This window comes from Mya arenaria, chromosome 6, assembly GCF_026914265.1.
Source record: "Mya arenaria isolate MELC-2E11 chromosome 6, ASM2691426v1".
Lineage (NCBI taxonomy): Eukaryota > Metazoa > Mollusca > Bivalvia > Myida > Myidae > Mya > Mya arenaria.
Window position 1 is genome coordinate 47,333,389 of NC_069127.1, and position 18,713 is coordinate 47,352,101.

General features: G+C 36.5%; 1 protein-coding gene across 1 annotated transcript in view; it reads left to right on the forward strand.

Moving 5' to 3' along the window:
* Positions 1 to 274: 274 nt before the first annotated feature.
* Positions 275 to 18,713, forward strand: part of LOC128237522 (cytochrome b-245 heavy chain-like) — a 161,678-nt gene continuing 143,239 nt past the window's right edge. Inside the window, exon 1 of the mRNA XM_052953104.1 lies at positions 275 to 380. The gene's annotated coding sequence lies outside the window, so the exon portion shown is untranslated. The remainder of the gene's footprint in view (positions 381 to 18,713) is intronic.

An 18,713-nucleotide genomic window follows, 5' to 3' on the forward strand; every position in this document is an offset into this window, starting at 1 on the left:
GATATTATTAATCTGTTTTGAGATATGTAAAACTAATTCACTTGCAATAACATACATAATTGTTGTCTGGAAATAAACAGCATGAACTTTGGATATCAGACGTTAGACGTGTAAATCAATAGGTTTATAGGCTTATAGCACAGTTGTCAACTTGTCCCTAAATAAAGCCCTAGTCCATCAGTGCTTTCAGCACTTTGATTATTATTATTACACCATATAATATCGTGATATCCAATACCGGGGAATACTGGGTAACAGATGCCGGGTTTTAGTATCACCCCGGAAATGTCCCGGTTTATAGGAAAACAAAACGTTTGCAAACATTTTAAGTAATTTAAGATCCATTCTCCAGGGCATTTTTATGCTCAGCTAATTTTGAGGTAAGTCATTCCAACAGAAGAAAATAATTAAGTGGATGAATGCTAAAAAAACAGAAATATATCCTTTTCGAATTAAGTCGATATTATTGTGTAAACTTATTACAGAATTCCAAGTATAATTTTTACTAAAAGCAATTTAATTTCGAACCAAGCACTTCTCTATTCTCTATTTATTATATGTTTTCCTAATTATATGTAAAACACTTTATTTTCTACTCTTATCTTAACGTACTGTATTCACTGCAGTACAGTCAAGTTACCCTTAGCGGATCATAACCAATAGCGGATCACTCTCTTGTTGAATACACGCTATAAAGTTTATTTAATTGTATTTTTTTCTGAAAATTGGCAGTTATGTACTTTAAAGTGATTGTGAAAATCACAACAAATATTGGTTAAATCGAACTTTAAAATCATCTGTATCATACGAACGTTCGATGCAACTGTTTACGTGACCCAGTTGTTCCGGCCTCAATTTGATTGCAACATGTGCTCTTTCTGAGAACTTTTCGTCCAACTACAATGTGTAAGTGAACAATTTATTCATTTTATGAAAGGCCAATATATAACCTCTTAAAAATGCATAACATTCTTTTTTTCATCAATGAATTGTTAGAATTTGGCGGTCATAATTACGTGTGGGTAATTAATTAACCAATAGCGGACCGCCATTTTGTTCATGCAGTGAGTCTGAGGGGTTCTCTCAACAGAGTGAATTTGTACCAGTTTGTCATTGCCGATTTTTTTAAACATAAAACAAACATTGCTGGATACTTATGTAACTTTAATTATGATTAAAATATGAATTATAACACACATATCTAATTCAGTTTCAAATTTTTGACTTTTTATTATATACATACATAATACAGTACTGTACACACTTAATATCATAAAAATGATATTTATCAGCTTTTAATTTAAAAGACGCCTGTGTTTTAATTGGTATCGAGGATTGCCACTTCCATAAGTGTATACCATGCAGTTTGTGATTGTTTTTAAAAATATCACTTGTGTTTTACAGATGAATGAAGATTGAATTTGGGCAGAGTTGACAACATTATTTATTGAGAAGAGTTGGTGGAGGTAAGTAACCATTTGAATCTGGAACAGAACATCACATTAACATTATCATATTGTAGCAGGGTACACTTAAAATAAATTATTTGAAATAAATCTCAAAGTTACTTGCTCATGGTTTGTAAAATCTTTAAAGTTCAGGTGGCCGTGTGGACTAACCAGCTGTCTTCTACTTTTTTCTTCGTTTTTCCTAATTCTGTATATAATTGAAATGATTTTCTTTCAGGTACCACCGCCACCTAATATATCTGCCATCAAAGCCAGAAGAGGAAGAGGCCATGATATCTCCACAGACAAGGAAGCCCATGATGAACCACAGTCTTCAGCAAGCTGTTGTACATCTATCACATTAGAGAACTCGGTGATAAAGGGGTACCATGTGTACAAGATAAAAACCCCAATAACTGACCCTATGACAAAGCTTGTTGTAGATAGGGAATATACTTACATCAAAGATAAAGATGCATGCCTTGTGTGGATTCCTGGACTTTCTAAGTCTGATATCACTTTACATGACATGGTAACAGATGATAAAAGACAGCTTAAATTGTCAGATATAGCTGCCCTTCCAATTGGCCATGTACCATGCATTCTTTATTTTTACAATGTACTTGATTCGGGTGGACACGTGTGTGCCATCATGACTGGTGAACCGACGCCCAGTTTCCCACCGTGGCCTGCTCCATCTGAGAGTGGTGGTGGCGTTGTTATTCCATGTAAATATGTACTTACAGCAGAAGATGAAGTGAACACTATACAAATGTTAAGAGAAACACTCAAAAAGATGCCCAAATGTTATGTGATGAAAATAGTTGTTAATTGACATTGATATACTTGTTATTGCCATGAAAATATGCTGGACTAAAACTGATATATAAACTAATCAGTTAATTCATATGTCTTTAGAATGTATTTAGAATTTAATTGGCATTGTTTTGTTTTCAACAAATCTAGTGATAATTTGTTCCTCATTATTTCTCACCTGCAATAGAACTGCTTGATGTTATTGATCAAAGAATCTCCAAATTACAATTTTTGATTGTAATAAGTTTTATATGGATTATGGTTTTGTTTAGTTGTTCAATGTTTTATACTCAAAGTAGCTTGAATTTTGATTCAAATTGTTGCATCTTTTGCCATCAATCTTGTTCACTCCAGTTTTCGTGATGTCTGTGTATTTTGTTCAGGTTTAAGAAATAGGTTTACCTTATACAGTACTATTTCTAACAGCTTTTAACCTGTTACCTCATATCATTGCATAGGTTAGTACCATAATATCAACACCTAGCTCAGGCTAGCTGGTCAGAATATCTAGTCAACTTGTTATGTGTTTATATAAATTATATTTGTTCATATTTTACTTTTTAAATGTCTGTGATTTAATTCTTGATTATGTGATTTACTGTGATTTTATGATTCTGTTATCCTCAATCATTGTTAAATTATTTTTAAATGAAAATAAATTATCTCAATCAGCATGAGTTTATTCTATGCATAGAATTAGTAAATCCTATTCATAAACAGTTCACAGATTTACAAGCACATGCATACACAGTTATTATTCATATCCATTTTGAAAATTTTATACAGTTATAGAAAGTCCAAAAGCTCTCAAAATTAACTGGACCTGAGTGTTTTCAACTGGAAATTTGTTGAAATTATTTAACAAATCCGATATCTTTAAATACATATATGCGATCTCTACGGACTTGACGTGATACAGACCACCGAATAAGCATCCTATCATGATATCACCTATAAAATGCATAAAACAGGGAATAAATATATTTAACAGAAAAGATAAACAAACTGATTGTCAGTTTTGACAGCTAAAATCTCGCTTGAGAGAACCCCCAATATCGGAATGTCACGTGATCCGTTATTGGTAAATTTGATTCGCTAATGTCTCATTTACTCGTACATGCAAACAACGGTCAGTTAATCGGTTTCTGCACTGAAATTGAATTATTTTATGTCAATCAAAAGAGGAAATATTTTTCTTTTTAACTGTAAACGTTGCAATCTCAGAATGTAAAACGTTTGTTCAATGCACAGCATTGTTTCCATGCTGATCCGCTAAGGGTAACACGACTGTATCTTATTTTTTGCTAAACAAATATTATCGCCTTATTTCCTTGATTCAAATGAGCAATTTGTACTGTAGAGTTTGCAGTTCAATTATGTATGAAGTTTAAATATAAAAACATATGCTTTTGCTTATTTTAGCTCAAAAAACTTTTATATTCGCCAAAAATAGTATTAAAACTAGCAAGTCTTAAAAAAATCATTTAATATCATCTTAATGAAACATGCCATTCCTCAGGAGGGGGGAACCCCCCCCCCCCCCAGAATTCTGACCCATCCCCTGGTCCCCTGCCAGGGATCCATTTCCCCTGGATTTTTTTTTAAAACTTGCTTGTGGTTGAAAGTGGAAAGCATCCTAGTCCAAATAATTGTACGTTGACAGATTTTTTTTTAGAGTTTTGATATGGCAAATCCTTCACGTACAAATTGTTTAGTATCAAAAGTGGGTAGTTGTTCCGATCGGGATTCCGTGTTAAAGCATATTATAAGTGTCTATAAAATATCATAAAAACAAGCAATATTACCAGATAATGTTATTTTATATTAGTTCCGTACACAAAAATTAAATATCCAACTTATAATAATGAGTTTGACGGCTTTTCTTCATTTCATTCTGTCAAAACATAACGATATATACATGAAGGGCACCTGCAAGGCTTTAGGGCACAGTTTTAAATCGCTCGTAACATTTCGGCCATGGCCAAGTTGTTACGATTGTATAACGAGGTCTATCTCGAAGCTTTGTCGGAGGAGGCCGAGTTATTACGATTGTATCGAGTTGTTCCCCTTCGCATAATTGTTGTCTGTGTCAGTCAACTTTCGTTTTATTGGAAAGGTAAACAACTTGTTTTAATGCATTAAATGCTTGTTTAGTGCAAAATAACATTTCACTTACATGGTAAAATATGAATATAACTCTTTATGATCAATTTCAACCATAAAATACTTCACTTAAAACAATTTCAATATTTTTAAAACACCCCCCTTTTTTTGCACATTCCCGTTTAGACGTTAGGGATTGGAAGAATCCCGTATAACATGTCTATTATTTTAGACTAGAAAGCATCCATGATATTATGAGTGTGAAATTTCATGGAGGACCAAGATGACTCCAAAAATTATTGTAATTACTGGTTGACGGTACATTTCCGAACAGGGCACAAATCCCAAACACTAGCTAAAACACGGGTTTGTATACCGTGATCAATTATTCGATGATCTAGATCAATACAAAGGCTTGCCTTGGTCACACTTGCAAAGTTTCATCTTGTTTTGTTGAGTGTCTTTCCAAAAAATGACATTCAATGTTTATATGCTTTAAGATAAAAATGTAGCACACGGGGGAATGACGTCAGAGGGTGCACACGCACCTTTAGGTTTTGCAGTTATGTTGACCTTCATTCAAGATATTTATAAACAGAAATCACGCTTTACATTTGAATTTCATTGTTTTGAAACAATGCAGCTTTGCAGCTAAGTTTTTATCTAATATATAGCACACTTATTAATTATTATTTTATGACCATGTATTTTCGCTTTTCAAGTGTTCGGTATTTGTTCCCTCCATAGCATAAATTTAAGGGTGATTTACTGTCTATAAAATGACCGATTTTCGACATAAAAATGATGAGATTGTGAATCTGTACTTTGACAGATGTTGTCACATTAACCAAAGATGTTTCATAAGCAATTTTAACTTACTACAACAAAAATTTCCAAGATAATTGTGAAAAACCTCAAAAAGTGTTCGAATTTGTGATGTCAACCAGTAGAGTTAATTTCTGTATTTCTTCTTATATTATAAATGTTGATATTGGGTAAAAATCCCCTAGTATAATATCAAAATGCCATGGGAAGCCTCTCAGAAATATGGCATGTATGTCTTAATATCTTTTTTTACTCCTTTTAAAAGCAACGAAATTGTTGATTTTCTCTACCAAACATCGGCAACACAATCCATTGCCTGAAGCCAAAAGTTATTTCAATACCAAGGAACCGGGAATAAGGAGACCGGATAATACAGTAAGATACCGGGAAAAAGTATCATCCATTCTTCTATGCATATGCGCACTGTAAGATGATGAAACCGCGATAGTACGATGATGAAAACACAACAGTACGATGATAAAAGCGCGACAGCACAATTAGTGTTTTAGCCAGGAATTAAAAAGGGCAGAGTGGGCCAAAAAAATGGCAGGGTTAGCCAAAATAGGGGCATGGTGCAATGCACACAATATTAGCTTTGTATTGTTGTAAAACGACCATTTTCATGCACACATTGTAGTAAGATCCCTACAGAATACTCGTATTCTTCTTTCTTGTTCATTTTCACTTCAGACACTCTTTAACATCCGGTTGTTGTCTCCAGGGCTCTCACAAGGCTGATTTTTTTGGGGAGAAGTCACTTCTCCCACCAGTAAAATTAGGGACAAGTGGGGAGACTTTAAGGAGAAAAGATACTCATCGTAAAACCTGAGATAAATATTGTGCCATGCCACAAAACTTTAAATTCACATTTACTTTGATTGCTTTTACTAGATGGAATGTGTTATTTTTTGGCCTAACAAAAGTGTATTTGTCTAGAGTCTCCTTTTTGCAATGTATAGTTTACCTCTAAAAGGCATCTAAAATAAAAACAGACATTTAAAAAAAATACCATTTGAAACAATCAGAATGGCCTTATATATGAGCTGTTAAAAACATTTAAGTGCAGGGGGCGAATCTTGTTTTGGTACAATCAGGATAGGGTACGAATGTCACATTCAGCTTTGCTGTTGTACTTGTCTTTGGTTAAAAAAAAATCAATATACTGACATTTTAAAACAAAATGACATTCAAAATATTTATCCTTCATGAAAAACTCACTAACACTTCATAATAGAACTAGAAACTCCGAAAAATGTTATGACAAAATGGCCGAATCTTCTACTTTTAAACATCGTACAAATGAGGAAAATACTTTAAGTAAACGCTATATAAAGCAAACAAAAAAGTTTTGAGATTACAAAACAAATTTTCATTATGAACATTCAACACAAAAACTATCAAATATTGGTCATGAAGTTTTGAGTATTTGATTTTCTTAGCACCACCGTCTGTTCTTCAATGACCGTCTGCTTCAAATGAAACAATGTTCTAAAAAGTGTGCCTTGTTTTTACTCTGCAAGTATCAGTAATGTTTGACAACATTTTTCATCAATTCTTCGCTTTTTCTATCGCAATTTAACAAACTTTTTATCATTTGACCAGTGTCTTCTCTGATTGGTTAACATGGGACGTTTCGATAATTGGATGATAGACGACCCAATTATGTGATTAGGAGATTACCAATTATTAATGGCTAAATTAATTAAATTTGTAACAACATCGGCATCAAAGATCAACATTTAGAGGTACAACTTCGATGTCTCAGACAAGGAAAAATGTGTCATAATGAACAGCAATTAGCACCATATTTATAAGCGTGAATTAACATTAATCCGACACGCGGTGATGATGGTCGTGTGCCTTAGCACGCACAGATCTGTGACAGATTAGGAAACGGCGACATTGACCAATGAAATCCTTATAGAGCTTGATAAACAACGATCTGAATGGCCAGAGGGCGCAAGGGGGCGTGAAAAATATGACAGGGCGTGTAAAAAGGGGCAACGGGGCGGGGTCAAAAAGGGCAGGGCGGACCGCCCTTCCATTCCGCTTTAGCTAAAACACTAACGATGATGAAAACGCAATAGTAAGATGATGAAAATGCTAAATCACTACTTTATGATGGTGAAAACTCTAAAGTACCATGGTGAAAACATGATAGTTTATCGCATTATCATACTGTCGTATTATTGTGTTTTCATTATCGTACTGTCGCGTTTTCACCATCGTAGTTTCGTGATTTCGCGTATTCATCATTGTACTTTCGAGTATCGCTTTTCAGATCAACACATTCATAGGCGATGGCCCTAACAGCATTCTTTATATCTAAGGTTATCATTGTGTGCCCAAGCATGGCTTGACGCTTAAGTCTAAAATAATAGAAGTTCAATTCCACAGGGATAGGGTGCGGTATTATGCCACACCCTATACAAGAATCTTTACCTAAAGCTGGATATAAATTAGCAAGAAACATTAGCTCAATGAGCTATTTTCCAAACAACATTTGAAGAACAAACAAACATAACATATCAAAAACATAACAATGAGCTAGCCACAATAATGCGCACATAGGACACTTATGTGTTTTTGAAACACAAATTTAGATAGATCTATCAAAACAGCATCGCCATTTTAAACCATCTAGCATGTGCCCGTTATCTTTCGGCTCAATATACTTAGCGCTGGGATCTGTCATTCTTGGCTAGGAAAACAACAAGTGGGATAAGGACGCATAGAGTCGCCCAAACAAAAATCGTCAAAGACTCCAAAGCGGCTGTTAAATTTATATGAACTGAATAATGAGCGAAAATAGCCTATATTCGTATTTTAGTCATACAGCCTTTTACGAAATTTTTAAGTGGATTTAGACTGATACTGTTGTTCATAAAATCTTGGCTTTGTCTTTTTGTGATATTTCGGAACGGAATTTCTGTGTTTAGACCTGTTTACACGGGGACACACTGAGAATTGGAATTTGCTGTACAGTTTCCAACTACAGAAAAAGACGAGAACGTGACATACACATGTATGATTTGGCTTGTTTGTCTAAAAGACAATAAAGTTATACCAACATATTGTATACCATTTTAATGGGCATTGACTCCTCTTTTCATGTCACCCATTTTAAAATGGATTGTTTTTATGTTGATTAAGAGACTAAAAAAAATGGACTCTACTGTAAAATCTGGTAAGCTTGAGTTACATACCTTGTTTCTTTTCTTGTATATCAAAGACATTAAATTTCTTCAGATGTGTTGTTTTATGTTGTCAAAGTTGGTGGCATTTGGGCGCTTGGTATATTTGGTGAGAGTGTGGGGGAGGGATTGTATGGAAGGGATGGTAGTCCTTTAAGTGTTTGTAATTGGATCCTTTCGGCAGTAGTTAAGTGGCGTGGATTGTGAAGGTATACCAGACTTCCCGAAAGTTGAAAAAAAGTGGCAGACATTTGGGCTGACAAGACATAAAAATCTGTCAGACTGAAAGAAAATCTGTCAGACCGAAACAAAAGGAACAAAAACAAAGTAATATCATTGCTTTATTCATCAATAGCAGTTTATTTCTAAATAAAGGCTTTATGGTATTTCTCTTATGAAACATCATCAGTCTGTCAAAATTCAAAAGTTCATCTTGATATTCAAAACACTCCTCATCAACATTGAGGTTAATGTCCTGTTTGTCACAAAGAGTGTTAAATCTCCATTTCAAGAGGACTTTCAAAAACATGATTTACAGAATCCTGTATTATCTCAGTATCAGACACAGGTAAAAGTTCTCAGCCCGGTGGCAAGGTCTTTTATATCCTGCTGGAATCCCTGCTCAGAAACGCTAGAGACTTTTTCAGTGTTGAACAGGGTGCAACCTCTTGTGATGCCAATGGTTCTGGTGTAGTCTGTTCAATTATATGCACAGGCACATCTAGACTCTGCCTACAAGTAGGACAAGTTATCATGGACAGTGGATGTACAAATAAACTATTATCAACGTTTTTTTTTCACAAATAAAATGCCTTTCTGGCCTTCTAAACATGCCAAATATTACATTACAGTGGTGAATTTAGATTACACCTTGATAGCTTATTATGGATTTGTTGTTGTTGATTTTTACAGAATAAATTATTTTTTAAATTTATGAAGGTAGAACTATTTTTAGCTCTACTGGACAAAGGCCAGAAGAGCTTATGCGATGGTAATGTGTACGTAGTATGTGCGTCCGTGCGTCTGTAAACAATTGCTTGTGAACACGATACAGTCTTCAGTTTTCCTTGTATCTCGATGAAACTTGTACAGTATCTAGATATCCATTAGAGCTCGGTTCCTTTCGAAAACCAGACAGATCCGCCAATGCATGCCTAGATTATGGCCCTTGATAGTATAAAAAATGCTATTGTGTAAACACTAGCTTGTGAACATGGTACAGTCTTCAGTTTCGATTGTATCTCGATGAAACTTGTACAGTATTTAGATATCCATTAGAACTCAGTTCCTTTTGAAAACCAGCCATGGATTATGGGTCTTGAAAGTATAAAAAATCCTATTTTAAGCTAAGTCTATTTTTAGCCAAGTCTACATGAGTGAAGTCTATTTTTAGCCAAGTTTATATGTGTCACAATTGCTTGTGAAATGTTTGTTCAAATTTTGCCCCTGGGGTCATTACATTTTTGGCAGGCTTTATTTAGTGGTCCACTACCACTACCACTGGTCCTTTTGACTTACTTATTAATTTTTAAAGCTTCAGTAATGAATTTTGACCATGTGAACAGTTTTGCAAACAAGCATTAATGTTGTCCTCGGATGTCCTTGACTTTGACTTTTGACCAACTTTTTATTTTTACAGCTACAGAAATGAAATTTTGATGACAGTTTTGAAAGCAAATATTTTTTACCCTGAGTTTACCTTTACTTGGCACGTATTATAATAGTTCATGCAACTAATCTGTTTACAACACTTCCTGTCCTCAGATGTTGAACGTGCAGCGTTTTCAGCAACCCAAACACTAAAAGTGAACTATATATTTGTTGCCTATTACTCAAACGTACATGCTCTGGATTGAAAATAACCACAAGAGCCATGCCAGTAGAGCATAGGCCCTTTTGGGCCTCTTGTTTAAAGATAGAAGTAATAATTGCCTACCAACAATGTGTCCATAGCTTTCTGTTGATGGAATGTTAATATTTCTGGAGGTTTGAGTTTCACCATCATCATCGCAGGTTATTACTCGCTTTTCTTTGTCAATAACGAGTCATTTCCTATTTCTTTGCAATTTTACAACAGAATTCTTTCATGACATTTTGTTTTATAGTCATTTTCCTTTCAGAGCATTTATCGATTGATAACATTCTCTTTATTTACCTAGCATTCATAAAATGTTAGAGAAGCCATGTTGGATGTGCAAATGACTGATAATATGTAACACACGCGACAATAGTTTAAGACCGGAATTATAGTTATTCGGGTTTTCCCAGCCTAATCCTCCGGTACAAACAAAATTAAACAGTTGTTAAATACACACGTTACTTCGGAGACAATAGAGTCATTGGACTGTTACATGAATTTCAATAGCTCGATATTCACCTTTTATTTGTACCGGCATGGGAAAACCCAGTTAAGTTAATTCCGGGCTATATATATTGGTTATTTTACGGGCACTGTGCGGAAAGTGACCAATGAAAACATGTTTTACGTTTTTCTATGGCCCTCATGCTGAAACCCGATTACCGGGATTTTATGCTAAAACTTGGTCACCGGGAATAAAATATAGCCAGACAGTCGGACCGATTTTTGTTCAGAAATCGTCCGACCGGATCAAAATTTGCCGGTCAATTCCGTCGGTCCAACGGCTTTCGGGAAGTCTGGTATACGGGGACTAATTGTCTAAGAAATTGTCAGTTTCTTTACGTGACCCATCTATCCTAGACATACTCGTTGAATTGGCGTACTTCTATAACTGTGCCTGTTTTATCCCATTTGAGTGGGTGTGGTCCGACCTGATTTTGGACGCAGACATGGTCTCCGACTCGAAGTGCTGGAAGTCTTCGAGTGTTTTGTTTGAGCCTTTCAAATGACAACATGTGCCGTTTCCTTAGGGCCTCTTCCCTTAGGGTGTCACGTGGCATAAAGTCACGTATCGGTCGTTCAAATACACACATTGCGGCCGAAAGTTTTGTGTCTCTGTCAGGGGTGTTCCTGTACTGTAATATCGCCCGCTGGAACTGGTCTGTGTCTAGATTACCGTCAGATCGGGTATTATCCATAATAAGCCTTTTAATGGTCTTCATGCCCAACTCAACGCAACACTTACTGTGGGGGAAAGCCACAGATGAAATGCGGTGATGGACCCCCTATTGCTGGAGAAAAGTACGGGTTGTGGCAGAGGTGAATTCTGGGCCGCCATCTGTTGATAGCTCATCAGGGATACCGAAGGTCACAAATGTGTGACATAAGCATGTAACCAGATCCTCTGCGCCTGTAGAAGACCTCTCAACACCTGGCCAGTTAGAGTATCGATCTGCCACTACCAAGTAGTAATGACCTTTGTAGTGGAAAAATCTGCACATATGCACTGAAATGGATACTCGGGGTATAACAAGGGTGTCGGTGGCGCCTTTGGGTTAGGCCAAAAAAATAAATATGTGTGTTTCAGGTTACATGATCAAAAAAAAATAGGGACGGTAGGCAGGCTTTTTTTTTTTTTTTTTATACCGTCACATATTTGGTATCTTTGACAACTACTATATGATGCCATTAAAGATGCCATTTTTCGATGTTTTGAATATTTTATAACATTATAATAATTTAATTGGTGCACTTTCAGGACCATACATGTACAATATTTAAATGAAGACCCATACAACCAATTACAGCAAACCAAAGGAAACAAGATGCTGCACATGTTTATGTTTGTCAGTTTCTGTTAGGACGCCTGTGGAAACACCAAATTAGTACTATTATCCTGTCATTTTTCTTGCTAAAAGATCAATATTAAAAACAAACAACTTGTATTTTTATTTCTTTGTTTCTTTATTACTATCAATAAACCAACACTGTGAAATCAGAAAGGCTTATTTTATCCATTAACCCTTGACTCCATGTATGCTACATTTAAAAAAAAATGCATTGTATTCTAATTTTGATCACTCTTGCAAATATTATCGAAAACTGAGCATTTGCTCCTGAGGAGCAAATGCTCCATTTCCCATATTATTAAATACAAAACATTCATAATAATTAATTGGAATTTTAAGGGAAAAAATAAAATGCCAATTATGAATGTTTTGTATTGTGTTTTTAATGTTAATTATTATTATTAAAGGATTAAATGTAGAGTCAGTAGCCTCGCCCTGAAAAACGATCATAACATTGACATGCATATATTGAACCAATTGTGGACTTTTAGAATATTTGTGGAACATACATTTTTCCATGAAAATAACTGTGGTATTTTTCAAGTCTCTTAAAAATACAATGCACATTGATACTCATAAGTTCCTGAGCAGAATATATTTATATATAAAGCTGTGTCATGAGAAAACACTTATTGCATTGAAAATCTAAACCAATGAATATCTCTCAATTACATTTGATCAGGTCCTTCTAATTTCCAGGGGTAGAAAATAAAATTCTGCCTAGCTAAAAACAGAATAGACCTTAAAAATGGGTCTACACTGTTTGCCATGCATTAAGCATTAAAGAAATAACAGCATGGATTTAGGAAACCAATATGTTAAAGTATGTATATAGATTCTACTTCTCTGAAAATTACAGCAGAAAAAAACACAAGTTCTCACCTAAAAAAAAATTGGGCATGGGTCTCCCTATATTTAAGTGTTTTTCTCTTTTTTTTTAAACAGACCAATTGAAAGTTGGGGATAAGGCAGAAGTTTTGAGAGGGGGTGGGGATAGGTGGTTCATTTATCCTAATGAAAACACCTTCCCCTCTCTATTCGATAGATGATACATAAAAACACTCACCTCTGTGTCACACATCTATTAAGTTTTTCTTTCTGGTGCATGTCATAAAAAAAAATCCAGCTGTCAACTGAATTTCAAATGATGTCTACTGGTCGGCGTCCAGTGACATCCGCGTACCAGTTGCGGCCGTTGCCATTTTTCTTGTCAATAACAACTCGGTTTTTGTTAGGTTTTTGTTTTTGTTTTGCAGAAAAACGTACAGAAGTTCAGAATTGCCGCATAAAATATCATGAAAAAATAATTCGTTTACATATAGAATGCCAACAGCCGCCACTGGAACGCCGACCAGTACAGTTTTTATTTTACCTTTTCGTCATGCCGAGTGCCAGTGATCGACACTGCTTTGACGATCTTTCCAGTGGGGTGGTACTCTCGCCAAATCTGCCCTATTTGGTGGCTTTGGTTTACACTTCTTAAGCATCGAATGCCCTCGTAATGGGGACATTTCTTTATGTTGAGTGACAGAATAGCAGACGCCATTATCTGTCGCCTGCTTACTCCTACTCAGTGCGCTCAGATGCTCTATCGATTTTTCCGGGATGAATGAAATACACGTTTAAAGCGTCTGACGACATTGAGGAATATTTGGGTAGGATAAAAAAATTACGGTCGGCGGGCGCGGAACAGACACGGCCGGGTAACCGGAAACACACATTTTTTTTTTACGCCTTAGAGGGTGCAATTCTATTGCAGTGTTGACAAGTGGCACAGATTGAGAAGATGGCAGGAATCATACCTGGCCAGAATACAGAAGATTCTGCGTGGGCGGTCATGGCTGTTACCCCCTGATGTGCTGCATGGAGTGCGTTAATAACCTCCTGTCGAAGTATAGGTGGGATGACCACACGCTCTTTGTAAAGAATAACACCATCGACTGTGTGCAAGTCATCTTTGAATTGATAATATTCTTGTAGTCCATCGGGGAATTCTGTACGGCACTCTGGGAGTCGATCAGTTCTACAAGGATGTGCAAGTTGTCATCGCTGGCCGTAGCTGTTCTGACTCTGTCCCAAGTAACTGATCTTGGATTTAGAGAATCGAGGGAGAAAACTGCTGAGGCCATGCCGTATTCTTCAATACATGGGGCTGGGGCGGCACATCAGAGTCCTTTGAGGGGAGAGGCCTGGCCTGTTGTTCCGGAGAAATGGGCTGTCATGCTGGCGATGTCATCTGTAAGTACGAGCTTTTCTGGGAGGCTATCTGTGGCTCTGTGCTTGGTATCTGGAATGTAGACCATACAAAATTTGTACCTAAGTGGGCGTAGCGGGACTCTGCCGCATGGGTGAAAAGACTGCCAACAAGTGTCACCTTCCAGCGATTGTTGCAGCAAAATGATTCAATTTTATGGCATGTACAGTGTTTCTGAAGTAACAAAAATCCGATGCCATCTTTTGACCAGTCTGTGGTAAGGCAAGTCGGCCTATTAGGGTCAAATACATTTTGTATCTTGACACCTTCTACAATTTCTGCCATGATGATCTGCTTTGATTCCTCAAACAGCTTATAGAGTGCGTCAGTCCATATGAAAGGTGTATTTGGTTGTAGGAGGTGACGAAACGGGGCCATTTTGTCTGTCATGCTGAATGCATATGCCACCTGGTTAACCAGGCCAAACCAAGATCTAACATCTGTAATGTTTTTGGGTCGAGAGAAGTCAGATATTGCTTGTAAATATCGCTGACATGGGCAGACAGTATCGGGACCTATCTCAAAGCCAGTGAATTGAACAGTTTCCTCTGATAAGGTAAATGTCTGTGGATTGAGGGTTATGCCATTCTAACCACATGTATCTAACCAATGAACCACTTGATGGAAGCTGTCTTCGATTGTGTCGGACCAAAGCAGCACATCGTCGATGCACTTTTTTGTTGGGGATATCAGATACTAGCTCATCATATCGTCTTGTGTAGCCGTCCCCAAAAGCAATGTAGCCTTGTGGGGCTGTTTTATATCTGTAACGACTCCCCATGGCGTTATGAAAGTTGTCAGGTGGCAGTCTTCCTCCCTGATCGGTACGCTGTGGTAGCCATCCCACGCGTCAAAGACAGTCTTAACCTTACTGTTTGGGACAGACTGGGCCTGATGGAAAGGTGAAGGGGTGTGGTGAGTATCCCTTACAGCGTGTACATTAAGGGGCTGTAAGTCCACCGTACGTCATGGCTCACCATTCTTTTTGGCACAAATCACCCATCTGTGACACCATGTCACCGGCTCACCTATAGGGACAGGTTCTATGAGGCCGAGGTTGACATCTTGGTCTAAGCCAGCCTTCACTGCTTCGCGCCAGTGTATAGGTACAGGGATTGGAGTATGGTGAGCGACGGGCTCTGCTTTCGGCTCAACCATTAGCTTCATTGGCGGACCATTGATTAGAGGCAATGGTTAGTGGGGACATGTATTAAAGGTGCTAGACTTTCCTTTTTGGCAGGAAATGGGATTTTGCCTGAGGCGGGGGTGGTGGTTGGCGTTTTGGGCATGTGCATGTATAGTCATGGATTGTTGCATCCTGGTCGGGGTGGTGGGATGATTCGTTAGAATCTGTATAGGGAAAGTATTCTGGTATGATGCCTAATCCGGTGCAGGCTTCATGGCTGAGAAAAAGCTTGTCACAGGATTCAGTGACATACATCATTTGTCTAGTTTCAGCGGTCCTCTTTATGCGCACGGAGGCGGAGGACGGTGGCACCTATGATCTTAAAACTATTACTTGTAGCTGTGTGCTTTTGCTTAGTGACAGGGATTAGATCAGTGGCCCTTATGCTGAGGCGTTTAATAACACTGAGACCTACAAGACAGCTTTGGCAGCCAGCATCGGCTAAGACAGGTAGGACCGCTGAAAGCGTACACATTGTTTCGAGCTTTAATCCAAGAGCAAAGTAATCATCTTGGACCACGCGTGCTACGACATCCAAAGTTGGTTGGGGTTTCAATTTTCGTTTGATCCATGAATCAGAAAGTTTGTCATATGTGTGGTGGTCTATCTATGCCTTCATCAGTTATTACACAAGAATCTGTGATGGTGCATAGTGTATTATGACGCTAATTTCTGTGTCGGACTACTACTGCCCGAAGATGGCACAGCGAAGATTGCTAGAGGGGGTCGTCCCTGTGAATAAGATGACAAGTACCCAAATCAGACTTCCGATGTTTATTGTCCAAGATTAAATGACAATTTATAATAAACTAAATATTAAAGTAAATCAGCATAATGATGTAAATGCATGAATATGTAATAATTCAGGAATATTAACAATATTTGGGGAATATTGATAATAACAACGCTTAGCAATGTGAAAGGTACCAATAAATATGAAAATAGAGAAACAACTTGTATGACTAATTTAAAGTACAAGTGAATTATAAAGTCAACAGTGTGTATTTGCAACATAATTGTAACAACAATATACATAACTTATTTTAGCCTATTCAAAGAACTTATTTTAATTCCAAGCTTTTAAGTCAAAAATATAATAACAATCTAATAACAGAGTAAAACCACATACCTGTGAATAAGATGACAAGTACCCAAATCAGACTTCCGATGTTTATTGTCCAAGATTAAATGACAACCTGGACTGGGAAGTCATGGGTTTAAATACTAAATTTGAGGCTAAGTTGCCAACAAATGACACTGTCATCTTAAGAGTCTTACTCGCTTAGGATTAAGAGTTTCCTTTAGATAATCTTTGTTTCTTTGATCTAATATATGCTTATCACAACTTGTCTGGCTTGCATAGGTGTTAAAGCCTAAACCATAGAACAAAAAAGGTGCTAAAATGTAGTGACAACAGTCAAAAATAAGAATTAAGTGTTTGCTTAAGAAATTACTGAAGTTATGCAAGTTGCAAATATGATGACAAAAATACAAAATATAATATATAATGTTTATAATATCAAGTTATGATATTGTAAGTTATCTGGGTCAATTCTATATCAATAGACAATCATTTCTATACTAAATATGATAGGTCAATTTTAAGTTTAAATGTTTATTTTTTATTGTACTTAAAACATTATTATTTAATATTTTGCAACAAAATATAATGCAAAAAGAATGATCATAATAAGTGCATCAAAAGTAGCTGCATTCTTATCGAACTTTGAATGTTTGGTATATTGCTGCTTGCCCCCTCTGCATAGTTGCGGATAGTGGTTTTGTTTTTGACAGCGGTTGCATTGGGTACCATATGCTGGGCATTCGATTTTCCTGATACGAGCTGGTGCACTGCTTCCATGGCCTTTTTGTCCACAGTATCCACATACCACAACTTTATCTTTTTAAACAGGTTTGGAGAGTTTTTTATATGAGCTAGAGACTGCGTCTGCTGGTTGGCTGTCAAGTAGTAAGGATGCAGACCTCTTACCGGCCTCCTTCACTTCAACAAATTGAAATATCTCTTCAAGGTTCATGTTCTGATTTTTGTCCCCCTAGTAGTTCTAACTGGATTTCAGGGTCGACAATACCTCTTATGACAACATCTCTTGTTACCTCTTCTGAAAAATTAACATCATTATTACAATCTGTTTGCCACAAGCGCCAAAGCTTCGAATTGTTTCATCTCGGTTTTGCCTCATTGAATGTAGCTTATGCCTCGCGACCATGGCATTTTCTTTCCGGTTAATTAAAAAATATTATTTTGAGTTTTTAATGAGTTAACAGACAAATAAACATTTTTCGTAGCACATGGTCTAAAAAGCGCGGGAAACAGGTGCATGCTAACCTCCTGTCAATTTTAATGAAAGTGAAAGGAGAACTGTGTAAATCGTTGTCAGTGTTACAGTTAAGTTCTATAACAAAACAGTATTGTGTAACAGTTATGGTTATGCCCTTTATGAAAAATACAATGTTGCAATATTGGCAATAGGAACGTTTAATGTTTTGTGTTTACTTCTGGAAAAAAAATAAACGTTAAAGTGAAACTGAAAGTTAAAGTAAGAAAGATTTCGTTGCAACTAAACAATCGCTGGTGCATATTGGAATTTCACAAGGATGCATTGGGTTACGTAACGAACATGCATTAACCAAATATTACGTTCGTCAGATTCAGAACATATTTTTCAAAGTTTTGACTCTGGGAATTTTTTAGTCTATTTAAATATTTTCTAGTCCATCTATCATTTTATAAAGGATTGATTTATATTATACCCTTAAAGCGTGAAGCACGACTATATCAGGCCTACACTGTTCGCTGCCGAGTCAGTAGGTTAAGGTTTAAGTGTCCAAGCAGTGAACAGCGTAGACCACAACCAAAGACCTGTACAACTCTGAGAGTGCTCTAAGGGTTAAATGGTTTAGTCATTGATTCTAGTCATTTATCATTCGAAGTATTGATTTATATATGTTTTGTGGAGATTCTTGCCATGTTCATGTTGTAACAGTGGTATGATGCTAGTCAGATTTTATAGTCAAGTTATGATTATTACCATGTCTAGCCAACTGTTTATTTGATAATAGTTGCCATGTACATTTAATTGTAATACAACGTGATATTATTACACAGTCTATTTTAGAATAGTTTGTGCAATAATATCATGTTTTATTACTACAAAATG